The sequence below is a fragment of the Hippopotamus amphibius genome, chromosome X, assembly GCF_030028045.1.
Source record: "Hippopotamus amphibius kiboko isolate mHipAmp2 chromosome X, mHipAmp2.hap2, whole genome shotgun sequence".
Classification (NCBI taxonomy): domain Eukaryota; kingdom Metazoa; phylum Chordata; class Mammalia; order Artiodactyla; family Hippopotamidae; genus Hippopotamus; species Hippopotamus amphibius.
Genome location: NC_080203.1, coordinates 110,912,204 through 110,936,487, shown reverse-complemented (window position 1 = coordinate 110,936,487; position 24,284 = coordinate 110,912,204). Strand labels below are relative to the sequence as shown.

Below are 24,284 nucleotides of genomic sequence, written 5' to 3'. Positions count from 1 at the left end.
TTTGAAAGGTTAAAGAAAATAGGCTTAGGGGATTATAGAAATGTTAGCTTTTGGAAGTAGTTGAAATAATGAGTTTACAGTTTCAGAAAATTATGCTTATATTTTATAGTGGTATTATTTTTGGAAACATTTCCTAGAGTGTTGAAATGGAATATATGAAATGTACCTATCTTCCTGTCTTGCTCCAAATTCGAAAAATTACTTTTTTATTCATTTATCACTCTATGAACCTGACATATGTGTTCTCATGAACTTGAATATAACAAAATTTCAGGTACAATAATTGAATAATTATGTGAGGTGCATTGCATAGACTCATTCGCATATCTGGTTGCTAAGGTAGAAGGGCATGAGAACAAGATTCAGAACACTGTCTGTTAGCACAAATCTACAGCTCACTAGTCACGTGACTTTATTTTAATTACCATAACCTTCAAAATATACTTTCCTCATGTATAAAATGGCAATGGTAAAGTTTGCCTTGTTTATTTCATAGTATTTTTGCAAGAATTGAATGAGGTAAGCTGATATGTATGATATCAATTTGCAAAACAGAATATACCCAAATATGCATCATTTTTGTCATGTTAAATGATGTCACGTTAAATATTGTATTCATTCCTTGTTTTATGTTATTGCACACTTCTCTCAAAACGATTCCAACAGAAAAAAAGCGGGAGTGGGAAGTCAAGATCAATGCATTAGGCAGTTAGGCATTATTCTCATCTTATTAAGAGAGATCCTTCTCAGTGACAGTCTTTGTACAAACTTTTTTTTTTCTTTTTTTAACTTTTTGGTCCCACTGCATGGCATACGGGATCTCAGTTCCCTGACCAGGGATGAAACCCACACCCCCTGCAGTGGACGCCTGGAGTCTTAACCACCGGACCACCAGGGAAGTCCCTGTGCAATCATTTTTATGAAACATATATATAAAAGTAAGAAAAAGCTATCAGATACTTTAAAGAGATTTCTATTTGTTCACCGAGCCACTTAAAATAGTTCTCCTATATATGAAAAGTGTTCTGTGGCAGTCACCTTCATGTACAATAACCATCTTTAAATCTTGAAATTATGATATAGTTTGACTTAAAAAAAAATCTGATTTCATGAAATTCATTTGATGGATAGTAATTATTCAGATTGAAAGGAAATTTAGTTAAATAAATAAGACACTTCTTGGTAATGCCTTTGATAGGTATTAGACCCAGTGAATAACTGAGAATAGCGATACATGATACACTTGAATAGTAAAGACACATTTAGTCATGTATTATGTACCTATGATGTACACATGTATGATTTACATTAGTTTGGTTTTCAGCTTTGTTGTGTGTAGTAGGTCTTTGTATAGAAAATTAAATTTAACACTTTTATCACTTTACCTCCCTGTTTGATGGAACAGTGAAAAACATAACTGTCTATACTTGGGTTTTCTTTACAATAAATACTGAATATTTTATTACTTATTTTTTGCTGTTAATCTGTACTAAAGTAGCTTTTTAAGGAGTAGGTATTGAGACAAAGGAATTTTAAAATATAATGAAAAATATCTATTCTGAAAAAAAAGATAGGGTGAACTTCTAGTCTTTATTCTTTGGAGTGTAGAAGTAATTCTTGGTAAGCACATCTTTCCCCTTTCTAGAAACTCAAGATTATTAAAACACTGTCTAGTAAGAGGTGATTGGAAAACAGTCTCCTAAAGGCTGGAAACTGGGTCCTAAAAGGTAAAATGATGTAAATGAAGCTATTTTGTACAATCAGTAATAGAATTGTTTTCTCCTAAATGCTACCCACGGCTATTATTTTTTTGTGCATTCATTACTTCAAAAATATCTCCTTTTCTTTATGCAAAAAGGAATAATGATTTCTTGATATCCAAAAGGAAGTTAGTGAAAGTTTTAATGAAAGTTTTAATTCAACTGATTATTATGAATACCTCTAACTTAAATAGCTCTATCTGTGATGTTGATTTGGGGAAATAAAGTATAAAGCAAAATTAGGTTATATGTGAAATTTTGGTTGAATCATGGAGCTGCATATCCCATAGTTAAAAATAATGTATTAAAATGCATTTTAGGTTTTAACAAGAAGTCTATTGACAAGATATATTTATGTATAACATTGCTTTAAATAGTGTTACACTATAGTTCATTTACTTTGCCTGTGGCCAAATTAAAGAACAATTCTTAGAACTCAAACTCTCAGTAAAGCAACAAAGGTGGGCATTTTCTCTGCATGATAATTAATCCCTGTTTTGTATCTTGGTTTTCTGCATATCATGACCGTGTTATACTTAATGTAAATCTTATGCAAAGCATGATATTTAGTTTTAGCGGATCTGCGTTAGGTGACAGTATATATTTTGAAGTGTGTTAGAATGTTTCTTTAAAATAAAAAAAAAGTCATATGTGAAGAGAAAAGAAATTTCTGGATAAAGTGGCATTGTACAGGTCATATTGTAAGCTTTTATGGGAGCTCTTTCATTTATTACAATTATATGTGTCTACTAACTGAAGTAGTGGTTCAGGAAAACAGATCACAGTGAAAGAAATAATAAACCTGCTTGGCACTTTTGGTGTACGTTAAACAGTTAAAAAAAAATAAACAAGGTGTTTCAGCATCGTCTGTAGCCTCTACCCTCTTCTCTATGCCTCAGCCACTCTGTTTTACTGTTCTTCTCCAAATATCCTCCCTCTGAACCCTTGCTCCTGGTGTGCTTCCTCTGAAATGTCTTTCTTTGAGGTACAGCTAAGCTTTTACCTCTGTTCTGAGGTCTATAGTTCTTCATACATTCAGAGCATTTTTAGAATCACCATTGCAGTACTTATCACATTGCATTATAACTATTTGTTGCCACTCCTGGTTTTTCACAAAAACATGAATTTTTCAGCATCAAAGACAATGTCTCTCTCTTTTTTTAAGTAAGCATTTTACTTTAAAGTTGTTTTTTAAAAATTAATTAATTAATTAATTAATTAATTGGCTGTGTTAGGTCTTCGTTGCTGCACACGAGCTTTCTCTAGTTGCGGCGAGTGGGGGCTACTCTTCTGTTGTGGTGCGCAGGCTCCTCATTGCCGTGGCTTCTCTTGTTGCAGAGCATGGGCTCTATAGGCGCGTGGGCTTCAGTAGTTGCGGCTCATGGGCTCAGCAGTTGTGGCTCATGGGCTCTAGAGCTCAGGCTCAATAGTTGTGGCGCATGGGGTTAGTTGCTCCGCGGCATGTGGAATCTTCCTGGAGCAAGGATTGAACCCGTGTCCCCTGCATTGGCAGGTGGATTCTTAACCACTGCACCACCAGGGAAGTCCCAATAAGCATTTTGCTTTAGAATAGGTTTACATTTACAGAAAAAGTTAAAAAGATAATAGGAAGAGATCCCCTCTATCCCACACCTAGTGTTCCCTATTATTAACACCTAACATTAGTATGGTACACTTGTTACAATTGATGAACTAGTGTTGCTATATTATTATTAACTAAAGTCCATATATTATTCAGATTTGCTTAATTTGTACCAAATGTCTTTTTTCTGTCCCAGGATCCCATTTACGATAGCACATCATATTTAGTTGTTTTGTCTCCTTGGGCACCTTTTAGCTGTTACTGTTTCTGACTGTCCTTGTTTTTGAGAATCTTGGCAATTTTAATGAGTAGAATTGTAGAATGTCCTTCAATTGTGTTTGTTTGATGTTTTTCTTATTATTAGACTTGAATTATATTCCTGGAAGACCACAGAGGTAAAAATCACAACGTATCGTACTATCAACATGGCGTTACTCTTGATTTTGACATTCAGCACTTGGTAACGTTTGTCACTGGTTGGTCAGATTTTGCCACTGTAAACTTACTCTTTTTTCTCTGCTTTCCCTACTGTACTCTTTGGAAGGAAGTCACTATCTGTAGTCCACACTTAAGGAGTGAGGAGTTATGCCCCTACCTCTTTGAAGTCAGAGTATGTACTTAAATTATTTGGAATTCTTCTGCGTGTGACATATATCTATTTTCCTACATTTATCTACTTATTCAATCATTGTCTATATCAGTATGGACTCATGGATATTTCTTTTATACTTTGGTTTGTATCCACCATCACCTTACTGATTTTGTTGATCAGTTTGTTCCAACTTTGGCCCTTTGGAGCTCTTTTAGTTGTGTGTGTGTGTGCGCGCGTGCGTGTGTGTGCGTGTTTGAGTATTTCTTTATTTTCAGACCCTACCAGGTGCTCCAGGATCATCTTATGTATTTCCTGCCCCAGTGCTGAATCAGCTATTTCTTCCAAAGAGCCCTTTTTCCTTTTATTGGAGAATGGTACTAGAAACTAAGATCCGGGCATTGGGAATACTCATTGCTAATGGATTATAGTTGCTTCTAAGACCTCTCGTTTGACAGAGCAAGGAAGTATACTAACCCAGGTACATATCCATAGCTAGAAATATTTCTATATGTAACCATCCATATCTATATTGAACTAAACATGAGTTCATACTTATGTCTCTAACTTTAATCCATTACCATAGAGATCATTCTAGCCTCTTGGTTTGGCTTATCTGTCCAGTAGTGAGAAACCTGGTTACTACCATTTGCCATCTATTTACTTGTTTATTTCCAATATAGGGGTGTAATGCAATCAGAATTGTTGACCTGTACTCCTATGAGAAACGACTTTATAGACTAGAGTACATTGCTTATATACAGTTTCTTTTAACTTTAGTCTTACAGACTCAACTCATTACCAGAGTTACTTAGGTCAGCATCTTTTCTTCCCATCCCCTTCAATGAGGTTGTAATATAGTTAGGTTGTTTTATAACATTCTGCATAATCTCCTGGGATCTTCCATCCTCTTAAATAATGTCTTTAAAATTTTGCATACATTAACGTTGGTGGGGAGGAAAAATAATTTTCTGTCTACCCTTCAGAGTTCTTGGCTCAGACCCCCTGTAATGAAAGAGTAACACGAGGAAAACAAACAGAAGTTTGTTAACATGTATATGTCACATATACCTGGAAGATACCCAGGGAAACTTAGTACCTCCCCAAGACGGCCAAAGCCACCACCTTAAATATCATCTTCAGCTAAAGACAGAAGAAAGGTTTTTTTTTTCTTGGGGTGGGGGGGGGGGGCGGGGAGGCCTGTTATAGGAGGTTACCAAGAAAAGCACAGTAAACAAGGGTAAGTCTAAATCTAAATCTAAATGCCTTCTGGATTGGTAAGAGTTTCTGGAGATTTATTCATTCTTCTCTTCCTGGTACAGAAAGGAAGACACCCTTACATAAATGAAGATTTTCTTGATATGTATAAATTTCCCTTACAAAAGGGTAACTCTTAGTTTGTTTTCAGAGCTGCTCCTCTGTCTGCATTTTCTCAAAATGACCAGCTCAAACTAATCTTTATACCAAAGAGGTGTATTTTGGGGTGGCACATTCTGCTACCCTTTATTCCCACCCTTTGAAATGTCCCCAGTAAGTTTTACAATCTAGAAGCTGAGTTGGTAGATGGCTTCGTATCACAATGAACCATTCTTAGTCCTGAGAATTGGTTAGTTCAGTTAAAGAGTTGTGTCTCGTTTCAGGAGGCAGTTTTTCAGGTAAGCTCCCAAAGTTAGGCCTGTATGGTGCAAGCAGTCAGGGATTTATTAAGAGACACTTCTATAAAAACACACACAAAAAAACAAAGATTAATGATTGGAGCCGAATATAAGCCCAGTTTCTGAGTCCGGAGGGCAGCCAGTTAAGATTTCTAGATGTTGAGCTCAAAGAATCTTTTTTTGTTTATGTTGTAAAATATAAGTAACAAAATTTACCATTTTAGCCATTTTTAGGTATACATTTCACTGGCACTCAGTACATTAACATTATGTGCAATGATTACCACCATCTATGTCTAAAACTTTTTCATCTTTCCAAACTGAAACTCTCTACCCGTTAAACATTAATTCCCCATTCTCTCCTCCCACCAGTCCCTGGGAACCACCCCTCTATTTTCTGTAACCATAAATTAGACCATCCTATTGATATCTTAAATAAGTAGAATTATACAATATTTGTCTTTTTGTGTATGGTTTATTTCACTTAGCATAGTATCTTCAAGGTTCATTCATGATAGCTCATTTCTTTTTGTCACTGAACAATATTCTACTGTGTGGCTGTACCATAGTTTGTCGATTCATCTTTTGAACAGTGTATCTTGGGTGCTTCCAGTTTTTGAAGATTATGAATTAAGCTACTATATACATTATTGTGCAGGTTTTTCTGTTGATATGTTTTCAAATTAGTTGAAAAAATACCTAGGAATATAATTTTTAGAGTATATGGTAAGATTATATTTAGCTTTGTGAGAAGATGCCAAACTGTCTTCTAAAGTAGCTATACCACAGGGAGATCAACTCAATGCTTGGTGATGACCTAGAGAAGTGGGATAGGGAGGGTGGGAGGGAGACTCAAGAGGGAGGGGATATGGGGATATATGTATAAATACAGCTGATTCACTTTGTTGTACAGCAGAAACTGGTACAACATTGTAAAGCAATTATATTCCAATAAAGATCTGAAGAAAAAAATATACAGTAGTTGTACCATTTTGTATTTCCATCAACAATGAATGAAGAAGTCGTGTTCTGCATCCTTCTACCAATTCTGTTGTTTGGATTTTAGCATTCCAGGAGTTCTGTAGTGGTATCTCACTGCTTTTGAGTTGCCAATTCCTTAATTATAAATTATTTTGACCATCTTTTTATATGCTTATTTGTGTTTTGTATATCTTCTTTGATCTAGTATCTGTTCAGAAATATAGCCCCCTTTTAAATTGGGGTGTTTGCTTTTCCATTGCTCAGTTTTAACAATTCTTTGTGTACTTTTGATACAACTCTTTTATCAGATGTGTGTTTTGCAAATATTTTCTCCCAGCCTATAGCTTTTCTTTTGATTTTTCTTAACAATGACTTTCACAGAGCACAGGTTTAGGGTTTTATTTTAGAGTTTTCTTTTTTCCTAAAAGATAGACTTAATTCTATAAATTTCTTCTAAACATTGCTTTTGCTTCATCCCACAGATTTTGGTAAGTTATGTTTTCATGTAGTTCAAAATATTTTTAAATTTCTCTTGTGAAATTTTCTTTGACCCATGTGTTATTTAGAAATGTGTTAATTTCTAGACATTTGGTGATTTTCCCAGCTATTTTGCTTTTACTGATTTCTAGTTTATTTTCAGAATGATCTGAGCACACGCTTTGTGTGATTTCTATTTTTTAAAATCGTTAAAGTGTATTTTATGACCCAGAATGTGATCTTTCATGGTGAATGTCCCATGAGAGCTTGAGAGGAATGTATATTTTGCTGTTATTAAATGGTGAATTCTATAAATGTCAATTAAATCAAGTTTACTTACAGTTTTGTTCAAATCAACTGTGTCCTTACTGATTTTCTGCTTGCTTGATATTTCAATTACCGAAAGTGAGTGTTGAAATCTCCAAAAAGTAGTGGATTTTTCTGCTTATCCTTTCAATTCTACAAGTTTTTGCTTCACAATTTTGATGCTCTGTTGTTAGGTGCATATCTGTTTAGGGTTACTATATCTTCTTGGAGAACTGATCTCTTTGTCATTGTGTAGTAGTCCTCTTTATTTATATTTTCCTTTTTCTGAAGTCAGCCCTGTCTCAAATTAATATACCTAGCTTTCTTTTGATTAGTGTTAACCCAGTATATCTTTCTTCATCCCTTCACTTTTAACCTCCTGGTTCTTTATTTTTAAAGTGGGTTTCTTGCAGACAGTATGGTTGGATCTAAATTTTTGTATCCCTTTTGACTTTCTCTATGCTTTAACTGATGTAGTTAGACCACTTACATTTAAAGTGATTACTGAGGGAATTCCCTGGTGGTCCAGTGGTTAGGATTCCGCACTTCCACTGCAGGGGGCTTGTGTTCAGTCCCTGGTCAAGGAATCCCACAAGCTGCATGGCACAGCCAAAAAAAAAGTTAAAAAAAATAAAGTGATTATTGAAATTGTTGTATTAGTATGTTTGTCAGTGTTTTTAGTTCATTGAACTTATTCTTTGTTTTCCACTCTCTCTTCTGCTTTCTCTGGTTTTAATTGAAGATTTTATATGGATCAACTTTGTGGAACTGTTTCTTATTATCAATTTTACTTCTTCTAAAAAATTTTTTAGTGGTCGCCCTGGATATTTCAGTGCTTTTTAAAAAACCAATCTCAGCCCACCTTCATAAAATACTATGCTACTTTGTGTGTAGTGCAGGTACCTTATTACAAAGTATTCTCAGTTCTTCCCTCCCATCCCTATGACATTGCTGTCATTCATTTCCCTTATCCATATATTATAATCATCCAACAAATTATTTATTTATTTATTTTAAATTTTAATTATTTATTTATTTATGGCTGTGCTGCAGTGGTTTGCGGGATCTTACTTCCCTGACCAGGGATCAAACCTGTGCCCCTGCAGTGGAAGTGCAGAGTCATCCAAAAAATTCTTATTGCTACTTTAGACAAATAGTTATGTTTTAGATCATTTTATAGTAAGGTAAATAAAATATTTTATTTTACCCTCATTTACTCCTTCTCTTACACTTTTATCTTCTTTAGGTTAATCCACGTTTCTAATCTGTATATTTTCCTTCTGCCTGAATCACTTATGTTAACATTTCTTGCAGTGAAGGTCTGGTGGTGATAAATTCCCTGCTTTTCTAAGTTCGAGAATGCCTTTACTTTACCACTTTAAATGTTCCACTCCCCTGTCTTCTTCCTTGAATATTTTTGACAAGAGGTTTACTCTGATCCTTACCCTTGTTTCTCCATAGATACGGCATTTTTCCTGTGCTTTTTAAGATTTTCTATTTATCTCTGCCTTTTTTCCCCTGTAATTTGAATATATCTAGATGTAGTGATTTTGTTATTTATCCTGCTTGGTGTTTTCTGAGCTTCATGGGTTTCTTATTTGGTGTCTGTTGTTAATTTTGGAAATTCCATGGCCAATATTATTTCACATATTTCTTTTGGTCCATTTTCTCTATCTCATTCCTTTTCTTCTTCCTTCTCCTGCCTTTTCAAGTTATCCCACAGTTCTTATATGTTCTGTTCCATTTTTTTCATTCTTTTTTCTTTTTGCATTTTGTTTTATGAAATTTCTGTTGACCTAGGTTTAAGGTAACTAAGTCTTTCCTTGGCTGTGTCCAGTATACTGATGGGCCCATCAAAGACAGCCTTCATTTCTGTTACAGTATGTTAATTCCTAGCATTTCCTTTTGATTTCTGCTAAGAATTTCCATTTCTGTGCTTAAATTATCCATCTGTTTTTGCACGTTATCTTTTTTTGCATTAGAGCACTTCAGATATTAAACATAATTATTTTAAACCCCTTATCTGATAATGTCAGTATCTGTGTCATAACTCGGTTTGGTTATGATGGTTGCTGACGGAGTTTCTGGCTCCAAAATCTTCTCCAAATAAGCAAATCTCAGCTGTGACCCTCTGGATTCACCTGTGTTTCCAAATTTTGGAGTGGTGGTTTGCCCTGAAACATCAGTTCTGTTAGAGGTCTAAGAAAAGCTTTTGGTTTTCAGCTTTTTTCAGCCTTTACTTGTTGTAGCAATGGGAGTGATGACTTCTAAGATTTTACTTGTGGAAGCTGAAAACAAAAGCAGCAATGTTACTTTCATCTTAAGGTTCTCAAACCCAGTGAGAATCTAGCATGTCTTACCCATAGTAGTCACTAAACAGATGTACATTCTTGAATGAATTAATTCAATATCATGGACATATTCCACTTTAAATCAGTTACTCTTAAATTGTGTTTACAATTGAGCAAAATGATCCCTTGTCACCTGAAAAATGTATAATAAATAGTGGAGGAATAACTCCCTCAATCCAGATCCCATACTCCACTTTTGCAAACACTACTGAGTATTACATCAACCTTTTTATTTTCCTACATTATATTGTTGCTTTATAGTGATCTTTAAGTCAAATAACATCATCTTCCATATATTAATTGTTAAATCAAGTGCTTACCTACTTTTGAACTTTTAGGTACAAATATAGGAGTGAATTTTCTTATTAAGATTGCTTCATGTTCATTTTTAACATGCGTTCCAGTTTATCAAATTCTTTTCTGTTCTTCATTCTGTATTCTACCATTCTAGCTTCTCTTTCTGAACAAGTGTCAATAGATTTTTATCAGAAGATATCGTTGTTTTGAATGAAAGCATTGTTTAAAGTGTTCTGTGCAAAATTCCTGTATAAAGCTGTGTAGCATTCTATTACACTCCTCTTTTCTTTTTCCATTAATATATTACTCACTTCTGTTTAGATACGGTTTTTTTATACTACTAAGAAATCCATAACCCAGCCTGCATTTGTTCACTTGTTTCTTTTCACTTAATAGTCAAATATAACAAGGTACATAAAATATAAATATGCAGCTACTTAGTTTATTATCAAATGAACCCACCTAGTTGAAGAAATAGAACATTACAGGCATCACAGACGTTCTCTGCATACCCTTCTGAATATAAACTCCTTCTTCCCTGCTACTGATTATGTTAATGCCATCATGACTTTTATGTTATTTGTTTTCTTGTCATTTTTTTTATGTTATGCTAGCTGATAGTGCATACCTAAGCAACATAGCTAGCATTTTGCCTATTTTTGAAACTTATACATTTGGACCCACACATTGTGTATTCTTTTGTGTCTGGCTTTTTCAAGTCCAATTTTTGTTTTAAAAAATCATTTGTATTATTCCATCTATCTGCAGTTTATTTATTACTTTTATCCTGCAGTATTCTATTATGTGAATATCTCAGTTTGTTTACAGACAATTGAGATTGTTTTGATTTTTTCTGATGTATATAACATTGCCATTAACCATCTTGTAAACACACACACACATCCACATTTTTCATTGTACATATAAGCAGGAATTTATGGACAATATTTACCTAGGAGTGGATTTGTTTATTCACAGTATGTGTATTTTCAAATTTATTAGCTATTGTTTAGGCTGCTTTGGGTCATGGGCCTACCCCAACCAAATGGACTGAGAAAAGGAGGGGAGCAGTAATCCTAAGGAAATTTGAGGTGCCAAGAGAAGGTGAAAAATATTCTAGGGAATGTAAACAACAGATGTTTACTACTTCTAAACATTATGATTTCTTGGAGGTTATAAAATGTGGTTCGATATTCATAAAATTATGTTGTGGGTCATATAACAATTTTCTGTCCTCTATTGCTAAATAAAAACGTGAAAATATTCAAGTTTGTATTGCTATAATACATTGGCATATCCTAGAGTTCCTTATACTAAACTCTAACTCACACCCAAACTGTATCTTTAACCATAACCCTCTGCCACATTATTTGTGGGAGTGTGGATGTAAGGAAAGCACATCCAGAGATAGTCCATAAAAGACCAAGTAATTCCAAAACGAATTCGAGGACCTTGGCTCTTCATTCATTGTGACCTATTTAGACAAAAAAAACACAGACATTATTAGTTTATGGTACATGTTTTCATATTTGTTTAGGTCTAAGAAAAAATGCACACTATATAAATTTTTCCAGAAGTATTGATTAAATTATATAGTATTCACTTTTATCTGTTAATACTTAGTTTTTCTCTTGGTGAAAGGATTTTTCTTTAATTTTAAAAAGAAAGATTCAAAACAAAATAACAACCATATTTCCATCATAAAATTCTGAATGAGTCAGACAAGTTGAAAGCCATTTAATTTCTAGGGCTAGATCATAGGTAAAGTAATGGTAAGAAAATGGATTGTGAAAATGTTATATCAGGAAAAATTTTTCCCAACACAGTGTAAGATTCAGCAAGAACAGTGAGGAAGTGAGGAAAGGAGAATTGACTTGAAAAAAAAAAAAAAACAGAGTGAGGTGATTGCTATAAGGACATGATGGTTTTAGTAGCATTTTTATACTTGGTGTAACATTTTTAACAGAGTTAATGTAGCAGTATATTTAAACTACTTTCCAATCAACCTTAGGCTGAATTTATGTTCTCAAAAGGTATATCTTCCTCCTGCTTTTATGGATGAGGAAGCCGAGGCAAAGAAAGGTTAAGTGGCTTTATCAAGGTCACAAAGCATCATGGTGACAAATTTAGGAATAAAATTTAATTTCCTGAACTTCAGTTTATGATTTACTACACTGGATAATTAATAGCAGGGCATCGTACTTTTCATATTAGCTCTGCTGATCACTATGAAAGATTTATCTTTTAAGTTCAACTGAAACACATTTTACAGTGAGACCTTTAATTCTTCTGCCACTGATGTAATTGTCGTGATTACTTTTATTGTTTTTTCTATTTCTTTAAAAAATGGTACATTTTATCTCCCCCTTTAAAAAAACTATTTTTTGAAATATTTCATAGACTCCAGTGTGCTTTGCTGACTGTAACTTAATAAGAATTGGTGAAATTGATAATAGGCACATATCTTTCCAGACATGACTTTGTGTGTTTAGTAGTGTGCTAGAATTAATGCCAAAAACAACCATCATACGTTATTTTTGATAAAATGGAGCGTACTACAGTCTTAGCTATTTTATAAGTAAACATCTGTCACATTTTGCAACTAAGAGATCATTTACATTAATTGAAACTTTTGAAATCAAAGAGATTAAAACTGATCAATATAGTGAAGCTGAGTTTAATCATTTTGGCTGTCTAATCCTGATTTGGAGTTCAGTACTTAGAACAAAAGACCTCTCTTATGAGTAATTTCCAATGATAACTCTCCTGACACTAATTACCTTAAATTATTGTTTAAACTTTCAATATATTAAGTTATCCAAAATGTATTAATCATGCAATGTTTGATTAATGTCATTTGTCAAGATGTGATAACTTTGAATTAAAAGCATGTTTTTATTCTTAAGCAAAAATGTGTACATTTTTGACTATATCAATAGCAAGGTTGGAATGTGCCATTTCTAGCCATCATGAAAGCAAGGCATTATTCATTTAGATGATTTCCATCGCTGTAAGTAATAAATAATAAGTATTAGTACTGAGACTAGTTAATACTTACTATTTGTTCTGTGCCAGGATCTAAGATCTTATTTGTAATGACTAATCTAATCCACATAACCTCAGTTACTCACCCTTTAAAAAACGTTTGAAGTCCTTTCTAACAAGTACCTGATTTTCTTCTAGATTTTGTAAATTGAACTTAAAAATATTTCATTTTTTCATTCATATGACACTTTGAATTTAAAAAATGACAGCCATTTCTGAAAATGTGGTTATTAGGTACCCCCCTTCCCTGCTTTGAAACACCTAGAAATGCTGGTTAAAATAATATAGGCCTTTTAAATGATTAGCTGAGCTTGCAAGAAAGTTTTTTAAAAATCTCAGGGGCCAAAAGGAAAGAAGGAACTAAAAACTAGAGCAGTTAAAAGAACCTGACTCTGAGGCCACCATGGGGTCGGGTGTGGGGGTAGCAGGGAAGCCAGTGAGTGTTGGGATTGTAATTATCAGCAAGCAAGTTCTTTGGTTTTATTAGTTATATGGGGAAATGAACTAGGACTTGGATCCTCAAAGAGTAGAGAATTAGAACTGAAGTTCCCACATAAACCAGGGATTCTAAATGGGCTACCATGAAAGTGAAAAGGAAAACAAATATTACCGCTAGCACAGGAAGAAGACAAGGCAGTTTGCCTGTCCTAGTATTAGCTCTTCATTTATTTAAAACAAGCAAAAAAAAGTATCCTGTTAATCCATAGCCTTGTGTGTTTGGACGTTTGAATTTACACCACCTGTCTGGCCTGAAAGCCCTTAAGTCAAAAAATTTACATAACCTCAACATATATTACATAACATTCCCATGGATGAAACCCCACTGAGGGTTGTAAAAAGAAAAAGAACATGATTGGCCACAAAAAAGCTGTATGAGGACAAAATACAAAGTAGAGTAGGACCCTTGTTTTATAAGATTTAAACATTCTTTTGATGGCAAGACACAACACATTGAGTTGAGATAAAGGAAAGGCAGAACTCGTTGTTACTTACAGATCCAACTGAGAGAAGGCTGCCAGGCCGGGGCACACGGGGTTGTACCCGGGGATGGGGTAACAGCAAGCTGCAGTTGTAGGGAGGAGCTGATGTATGACAAGTGAGTGGGGCTAGCTAGATTTTAAGGGCTCCCTGCTGATCGGGTAATTTGAATAATTTCATGGACTCAGGGACATAGGAGCTGTCCCTAGTGCCTGGTGCCTGCCTTCCAAGGCGAGAGCCAAATAAGGGAAGTGATTGAGGTACATTAATCGACAGCTTGAGAAGGGAAACTGACTGACCTCCATCCAGGGCCTCAAGCGGGCCTGGGTCAACACAGCATTAAAACAAAACAAAACAAAACACCCCCTATATTACAGCCCTAAGAATGTCAGGTACTAGAATCCATAGATACAGGCTATAAATTAGCTATGCTTAAAATGATGAGTGATATTTTAAAAATCTAAATGAATGCTACTGTTTTTGGTGCTGTGTGAGAATGTACATCTTAAGAAGAGCACTTGGTCAGTAGTATTCCTTACCCTAGACCTATGTACCTTTTGATTTGATTGAATTTTCTGGCCTTCATTTTGGTGTTACCTTGTTGCCTCATACAGTTCATCAGCAAGACCTAGTCTTGAATTTCTTGTTGCTTTTGATAGCTTTGGATTTCTCAGAGCTTAGAATGTTTTCATTATGGTAATCCTACCAGTGAAATCCCATGGACTGCTTGCCTCTTAGAAATGGTTCAGTATTCCTGTCACTGGTCATTCTCCTTGCCTGACCCAGTTGTTAGAGCTGAATTGCTCCTAGGCTTGCAGACCACTATCCGAGCTCATACCTACCTCCTTGTTAGAGAACAGCTACTTTTCCTTTGACTGCTAGCTGTGTGGCAGGCACTGTGCAAAATGATTTATAGGCATTATTATCTACATTTTACCAAGGAGGAAACTCAAAGTACATTGTGGGCATGAATTTATAATTTTCAATATAAATCATCATCATCATTTCTAATGAAGTTCCATTCTTTTATTTGCACTCTACTGCTTCCGATTCTCTTATGCTCATTCCAACAAACTCAATTGTGAGAATGGAAGAGCTGTCCAATAAATACTCTTTGATAGAATGAGTAGTTAAGCTAATTAGAGAAACAGGCAAACGTCTGGAACTGTGCTGTCCAATACAGTAGACATTAGCAACATGTGTCTAGTGACTTGAAATGTGACTAGACTGGATTGAAATGTGCTTCAAGTGTAAAATATAGACTGGATTTCAAAGACTTTATATAGCAAAATAATGCACAATATCTCATTTGTGGTTTTTTATATTGAAGTGATGTTTGGTAAAATAAAATGTATGGCTAAATTAATTTTATCTGCTTCTTTTCACTTTTTAAAATGTAGCTACTAGAAAATTGTTAAATTTTATATGTGACTTGCATTATATTTCTATTCGGACAGTGGTGCTCTAGAAAGTGACTGTGATCTCAGTCTTGAAAAGTATCAGGGAAAGACATAGGACCCAGAACCTTGGATGTAGTTCGATTGGTGGTTCTGTCATGCCTGGGCTAGAAGACCTTGTCCACATCCCCTGACTTCATTAGGTGTTGTCTTAATATTGAGACTGTGAATACCCACTTGCAGTGCTATGGTGGGGAGTAAATTAGCTTGTGCGTGTGAAAGCAGGCTATAGAGTACTGTACAAATGGAAGTATCCACTGTCATGATTTGGTCTGATCTGTGAATCTTTACCTTGGTTTGTTATTAATGAATGGAATGTTAATATTTATAATCTTAACCAATTCTTTCAAAACACACTGATTATCATTAGTACAAATCATTGAGTAATAGTCATTGTTCATCAAGTAATGGTTTATATGTGTGAAGGCATCTCAAAAAAATCTTATTTCTGTACAGTCTATTAACAAGTGAAGTCTGATGTCTAGAAGTGGTGTAAATAATGAATGTATGCATTTCTTGCTTTTCTGCATTTGATCTGATTATATATACGTGTATATACATCTACATGCAAATATTATAGTATGTATATATATGTATATATGTATTAAAAACTTGAATTTTATTTTACAAAATTGGTTCCTTCTTTGTGGGTCACGTTTCAAAAACCCATTTGAGTATGATGCCACTTATACGAGGTACCTAAAAAAAGTAAATTCATTGAGACAGAAAGTAGAATAGTGGTTACAATGCCTGGGAGACGGAGGAACGGGGAGTTACTAATTAAGGGTATGGAAGTTCAGCTTGGGATGATGAAAAAGTTATGGAAATGGATAGCAGTGATGGTTGCACAACGTTATAAATGTACTAAATGTCACCAAATTGTATACTTAAAAAGATTAAAATAATAAATTTTATGTCATGTGTAGTTTACCACAGAAAAAGTCCATTTTAACATAAATGACTACCCTTAACAGTTTGAAGTATATTTTAAACTTAGCATATCACAAATTTTTGTAAAAAGAGCATAATTTCCCTACTTCATGTTGGCTCTCCTGTTTGACAGGCATTGTTTTTCCCATAAAACTTATGAAACTCTAGTCATTATGTTGGTGCTTTATATTAACTGATTGTAGTCTTGATGTCAGCAAAATTAACGGAGAACCCGGCATTGGATCTATTTCAATTCGGAAGCTCTGGTATGGAAGGGTTAGTAGGAGAAGCTTAAGGAAACCTCTGTTTCCCAACATTCTCCATCATCTCCATCTCATTAAATCTGAGCTTGAAAATGAACTCTAGGAATATGCATCCCCTGGTGAGGATAGATGACTACATACCTAAAAGTAAAACTGTTAGGCGTAAAATGTAACATAATAGGATCTAGAATCTTGATGAAAGATTCCAGAATATTTCATGGCAATTAAGTCTTTGAGTGCCACGAATAAAGATGTCTGTAACATCAGTGCTAAATTGCATTTAGTACCTTGCTTCATGCAAACTCTTTAAAATATGAAGACTAGGGACTTCCCTGATGGTCCAGTGGTTAAGACTCCATGCTCCCAACGCAGGGACTGGGTTCGATCCCTGGTCAAGGTACTAGATCCCACACATGGTAACAAAGATACCATGTGCTGCAACTAAGACACGGCACAGCCAAATAAATAAATAAATAAATATTTTTAAAAATTCTTAACATACAAAGACTAAACTTGGTATATAATGTCAGCACTAAAACTTGTTTAAAACTTATGTAATATTGGGCAAGATAAATGGTTCAGTAAATTAATTAGATATTTTAGTGTGATGATACCTGTATCTTCATATACATACATGTGTATATATATATGTGTTTTTTTTTGTTAGAGAATTATAAACCTATTTTTATTATGGCTCCTATATTCTTTATTTTATTGTTGCTACTTAGTGGCAAGAAATTTATTACTTGGTATAAATAAAAGCAAGTTGATTTGTTTAAGCAGTAGGTTACTACTGAACTTAATGATACTATATCATTCCACTATTAGTTTGAATAAATTCCTATTATCTTATTTTTCAAAATGAACAATGCCACATAGAATCTGCAGGTGAATCATTGCAAAAGCAGTGTGATCATGCTACTGCTTCACTATGGGGTTTTTTGTTAATAAACTAAACTTTGGCAGCTTAATGTATTCAGGACTAAGGAAAAATTAAAACCACAAGCCAATTGCCTATGGTACTCACTTTGTGTATTATTCCTAATGGGGCCCCAGGTTTATGTTTCTTCTTTCGTAGACATTAAATTAAGAAGGACAGTAAGAGCTTGTGGAGAGCTGCGGGGCGGGGGGGCGGGGGCAAGTATACTAATGATTAGAGATGGAAAAAATTGGAAAGGTTAAATGGATGGAGAAAGTTACTTATTACTATTATTTGGATTTCAAAAAACCTATGATGTGATATAATAAGATGTGAAGAGTTGGGAGAATTCAGAATAATAGAGCAACTAGCATGTACTGCATTAAAAATATAAGTAATAGGTTTCATCATGATTTAGAAATTTTTTGAACAATTGTCTACTGCGTAGATGGCAGCGTGTTTACTTTCTCTAGATTTCATCTTCCTCTTCATCTCAAATGAGGAGATTTAAATTTATAGCTCTGTGAAGTTAACATTTGATAATTGATTCCTGAAAAACTCATTGCTCAATACTGGGAGAGATTGCTGGTGTTGTCTTCTTTGCAGGTTTCTAAAATATGATAGATCCCCACCTGAGATAGGTTTAAGCATAGACAAGCTGGCAGAAGGTCACTGAGAGTCTAGAGATGTTGCATTATGTTAATTTTTATTACTCATATTTTTCAAAAATATTTTATAGTTTAAAAAACAGGAAGTAATTGAAAAATCAAAACATTAGGTTTTGATATGACAGTTTAATAATTACATAATAAGATTTTTAAATGATGGATGTTATTTTCAAAAGGTTTTGACTATTTGAAAGAGCTTTTATTATTTTTGTACTATGAAAAACTACTAAGTATGTTCTAGGGTTTTCACTTGTCTTTCCTGTAGTGTTGAAGGCTCTTTCTCGATGTGATCAAAAGGTAACTCTTAAACTTGCAATTGATATGGATATTGTGTAATACATATTTAGAAGAATTTTTAAAACTACCTTGGAGAAAACTGCATGGAAATGGAGTTGGTTTTATTCATGTCAAAATATATGGCTTTTACATCATAAGAGGATTTAATGTTTTCATTTCTTAAAATGCTTGACCAAAGCTTTTAGTCATTATCATAGCATCTGTTGTTCCATCTGGAGGACTTAAAAAAATCCAATGAATTGTAAATGGACAGTTCAACATGAATATGCAAATTAATGCCATTTTATGAATTCTATGTAAGATGTTAAGTAGTAGCTTACTCTATGTATTAACTAGAAGATCTTACTATAGATTTCTTAATCATCTGTTGGGTTTTGCATTGAGTTTCACTCCAGTATATCAACCAGGACTTCCTGGAATATAAACAGCATCTAAGATTCATTATGAATATTATAGACTTTGTCTCAAATGATACAGTGCAATGTTTTTATCAGGGAAATTTTTTAAAGTGCAAATTAACATTTAAGAGGTATTTTAAATATAAAAGTGTTGTCTGTAGTCACTGCTTTGTTCTGGTGTCAGCAAAAGAAACTTTGGAACTTTTAATAAGCGCTTATTGTTAATGTTCCATTAGATAATTATGATCTGTTTATATACTGCCATCTTTTGAATAACACATTTACTTTATTCACTAAACCTTGAAACATACTCTAAACAGAAATATAAATGCTGCTGTTTTTCTCCCATGCCTAATTCTCTAAGTCTCTTCTCTAAGTCTTGTAATTTCTAATCTTTGTTTCAAATTTTTGGTTTTCAATACTTCAGTTATTATCACAAAGCACATGCTGAGCTTTTTTTAAAATTGAGGTTTGCTCTGTCAAATTAAGGATGAAAGAAAGACACTGGAACATATGTCATCTTTTTTAAAAGTAAAAATACATTTTAAACTTTTTAAGGGATGTCATGAATATGTCATGTTTCTTCTATGAATCAAGTTTTATGAATCCCTGATTAAAAATATAATTTGAAGACAGAATGTATCTAATTAGATATTGTTGCTATGGTATTACCGAGCTAGTTAATGATACATCCTTTGCAGAATAATGAAGTTGTTAACAGTTGTCACCACCAAACATGAAGGAAGGGAGTGAAGTAGCAGAGATGTGAAAAATATCACATAATATTAAAACAATATGTTATGAGGGCAGCAGAAAGATCCTAAGCTATTTACTATTCACTGATTGGTTATAACATTGCTAAAATTAGATTAAAGCAAAGATGCTGAGTACCAATATAATGAAATAGTTTTGTTGACGTTTTACATTTGGGGTATATAATCAGATCATTTTGTGTTGATCTAATTTCTCTTTGAGTTAAATAAACTCAATAGTGTTGACCTGCCTTTTCATGTGTTTTTTTTTCCCTCATTCTACAAAATCATTTGCTAAACATTTTGTAAGAAATAGAATTACACTCAGGACAATTGTATACTTACACAAGCTACTTATATAATTGTAGAAATGAATGTGCTCTATAGTTATACGATCAGACGTTATTGTTTTAGGTGGTGTGAAGTTATATATACTTTGTGCACTGGTGCTATGCAAAGTGTAGATTGGAAATAACATAGCAAAGTGGTTCTTTATTTTGACGATAGTTAGATCATCACTGTTCTTGATGGCAGACAACAAAGGACTGAAACACAGGTAAGAGAATGCATTTGAAGAACAGGTACTAAAGAGGTTTGAGACATATGTAGGAGGTAGGATAAAAGAATTACATGATTAATTATATGTGAGCACTGATGGAGTGAGGGCTGAATTCTTGTTTGGAAGATGTGAATTTTGACAGATTTCACGATGAGCTGGTTTAAAGAAAATTGTATTAGTTAAAATGTTGTTTGTTTTTGTTTTCTTTGACTGCAGATAACTAATGACTGAAATAACAAAGGCATATGTTACATTTTCTAACAAGAATTTAGAAGTAGGACAGGCCCAGGGTTGATTATTCAGCAGCTAAAATGACACTATCAAAGAAACTTTCTCTTTTCTCTTTCCTCTCTGACATTGTCAGTAAGTGAGTTGACCTCTTAGGCTAGCTTCCCAAGATGGCATCATGTGAAAGCACTAGTGTCTACAGAAGAAAAGATTGTCCCGTGTAGTATCCTCTGAATAAGAGCAAGGACAACTTTACCAGAAGCTCCAAAAGCCAATTTTCACCCACATCCCATTGTCCAAAATTGCCCATGAATAAACCAATCGCTAGAAAGGGGACCAAGACCACTGTAAGCAGGCCTGGCTTAGGCCATTCAGGATTCAGCACTGGAACTTAGAAGGGTCTCAGCTTCCCCATGAAGCACATGAGAACCTGGAGTAGGGTGATTTTTCCATGGACCGGGGTGGGAGGGTGGTTCAGGAGGTAATGTGAGCGGTGGGGAGCAATGGGGAACAACAGATGAAGCTTTGCTCGATCGCCCGCCGCTTACCTCCTGCGGTGCAGCCCGGTTCCTAAGATGCCAGTCCTCGGCCCAGGGGTTGGGGACCCCTGTGCAAAGCTACACACATCCCACTTTCCTGTCTCACTGCCTTTCTGTACGCTGTTTCTCCATCTGCTATGCACACCCACCAGATCTCTGCCTGTTCAAAGGCTACCTGTCTTTCAAAGGCCAGCTCACAAACCCATACCTCCAGTCAGCCAATGCTTGCCTCCTAGATTTGGCCAGTCCCTTCTTCCCTAGAGGTCAGATTGCGTTCTGACACTGAATATATCGTCACTCTTTCACAATGGCCTCTGAGTTACTTGAAGTAAGACTTTGTCTCATTTATTTTGGTTTTATCAGTAATTCTGCATTATTTAGCACACAGTAGAAGGTGATTAATAATGACTTTTTGAATCATTGAATAAACAAAAGCTAAATTAAGTATGTGTTTTAGGAGTGTATTCCATTGTAAAAAACTCAGTTAAATGTGCTTTTAGTGTTAATGGTAAACCCCTTAAATAAGTAATGATTTCAGGGCTTTCAGCGTATTCACAAAATAATTTAAAATGTAACTCTTTTGTTGGAAAGTCATTGTGTATTCATTATTCTCAAATTAATATGTAATAATCCTAATGAGCTATAACAACTGTTATTTCCTCACAATTCTAATGATACGATTTTCTTTTAAAGTCAGCATAAGATACTTTCTTCATATAGGGTCAACCAAAATGTTTTTTAAGCTTGCATAATCTGGCAATTCATTCATAAAACACATAGCAAAATATTTTAAAGTTAGAATCTTCAAAAAAGTACTGTAAGGTGAAAAATAAGTAAGAATACCAAGGCAGCTTGGAAGACTAATGCTAACAGAAGACACACAGAGAAAAAAGAAGAGACCTACAGAATGAATGAATAAGTGAATGGATGAATAAGTGAATGAATGAATACATACATAAATAAATAAATAAATAAATAAATAAATAAATAAATAGATAAATAAAAGAAAGAGGGCAGAAGGGGAGGAGATAAAGTGAAGGAGACAAAGTGAAAGGGAAAAAATCCCTGGTCTTGTTGAGGAGTGCGTGTTTCCTAAGCATTAATCTGGGGTGGGGGGCAGTGGCAGGGAGGCAATTATCATTAAGCTGTCCCTTTGCAGTATTATCTGTAACAACACAATACTAGAAACAACTCGCATGTCCAAGAAATGATAAGGAAAGGATTTTATAAATTACGTGAGGCAGTACCATATAGTGGAAAGAGTCTGGGTTAGAGTCAGGTGACGAGTTATGACCCTGTTTCTAATACTAGAGAACTCTGTGGTTCCTTCCAGAGCTAAAACTTTCTAATGCAATAATATGTTTCAAAGTTTACACTGTTCTCATTTTAGCAAGTTTCTTGAATGGTGTATCTCTTCATAGTGTGGGAGAGGACAGAAAGCTGTTCTTTTTTTTTTTTTTTTTTTGGCACACGGGCTTAGTTGCTCCGTGGCATGTGGGATCTTCCTGGAGTTGGGATCGAACCCATGACCTCTGCATTGGCAGGCGGATTCTTAACCACTGCGCCACCTAGGAAGCCCCAGAAAGCTGTTCTTGAAAGAGCAAAATCTCCAAACGCCAGTAAACCAACATTCATTCTTTCAAGAAATGTTTAATTAAATGCCTGGGTTCCAGTCTAAACCAGGGTTTGTTTTCCCAAAATAATTCCATGGCAAGGTAACTTTTAGAGTTATTTTTTTGTTTGGTCAACATAAAATTGTGATGAGAGATAAATTATATTTAGGCCCCCAGTACAGTACATTGCATGCAGTAGACTTTCAATAAAAGCTCGTTTCCGTCCTCTGGTGTATAAAACAAGAGCAAAATACTAACTAAAATCAACAATAGGTTACCTGTATGTCTATTCTGGTTTCAAGGGGTTGTTTGACAGCAAAATTTGTCAGAGTCAGTTTTCACTACTGTGATGCAAACCGTGGTGAAATTATATGAGAGAAAAAATTAATTAATACTCCCTGGTTAATTTCAGCTATAATGATTATATAAGTTGGGTGTTCTCTATTAAATGAGTGTCTCTTTAATGTAGATGAGAAGAGAAGAGGATTTTGATGATAAATAGCATTTATTGAATGCCTACTATATGCACCATTCTAAGTGATTTGCATATATTATCTAATTTAAATTGTATCATAGATGACATAATAAAGTGTCCTGTTTGTGGACTGCATTTTACTGTCTGCTACCATTTGGTAGACTCTGTAGGCATACTAAGTCCGTCCTTCATTCACTTTACAAAAACTAAGTTCTGTGTAGTGTACTAAGCACTGTGATAAACTGAAGAATGAATTAGTCAGAGATCTCCTGGGGTAGTTATCATGGAGCAGAAGAGATAAATTATGCATACAATTGCATGCAAAATGAGAAGTGCAATATAAAGAAATGGTCATGAAGGGTGGTGGGAATCTGGAATGATCACGGAAAATTTCCAGCACTAGTAGAATTTGAAGTCCTTCTTCAAGGAGAGCAATAACTTGGACATGGGGGTGTCAAACTTAAAAAAATCTGAACTTGATAAGGACTTTATTTGGATGGATTATTGCGAAGGGGGGGGCTATTGCAATAGGAGGAGGGGGACTGTTGGTTTAGGGAGACCATTCTGAGTATAAGATCTGCCAGCCTCTCAAGGGCTAGGCAAGAAGAGTTTTTCTTTTAGAGGGAGGAGAAAACAAAACTAGAAAGAACGGGGCACGAGGAAATGGGATGAACAGGAGAGGCATGATGGGACAGTAGCTCTGAGAATGTTTTACCCTGCGGCAGCCTAGTCTGTGGAAGGGCTATTAAGGAAGAGCTGCATGCTCACTCAAGCTGAGGGGAGGTCAAAGCTTGGGGGCCTGGGGGAAGGAGAGAATCTTAATCAATGTATAGTTAACAAGTACTTTGTTCTAGTTGATCGGTGTACAACAGTAGAACTGATCATTTATGCAGCAAAGAATGGGAATTTTAAGGATCTGTCACTGGGCTTGTTATAGGTGAACAAAGGTGCATCCATGAGTCTTACCTAAGCCATGTGGGAAAGGGTGGTTTCTTGTAGTGAGCTGTTTCCTGAAACACAAAAGTGGGGGGGGGGATTTCTTAACCTTTGCAGTTTTCCAGGATCGTAGGATTTGGATAAAGTTCAACATTGTCAGGGATGTGGGAAGAAAAAATTAGCGAGGACTTCCTAATGAAAGCGATGTGTTTAGGAAGTGTTTCCTTTA

At 34.8% G+C, this 24,284-nt stretch overlaps 1 protein-coding gene across 1 annotated transcript in view; it reads left to right on the top strand.

Moving 5' to 3' along the window:
- IL1RAPL1 (interleukin 1 receptor accessory protein like 1) overlaps positions 1-24,284 on the top strand; it is a 626,403-nt gene that overhangs the window by 97,563 nt on the left and 504,556 nt on the right. The gene's annotated exons all lie outside the window — the stretch shown is intronic.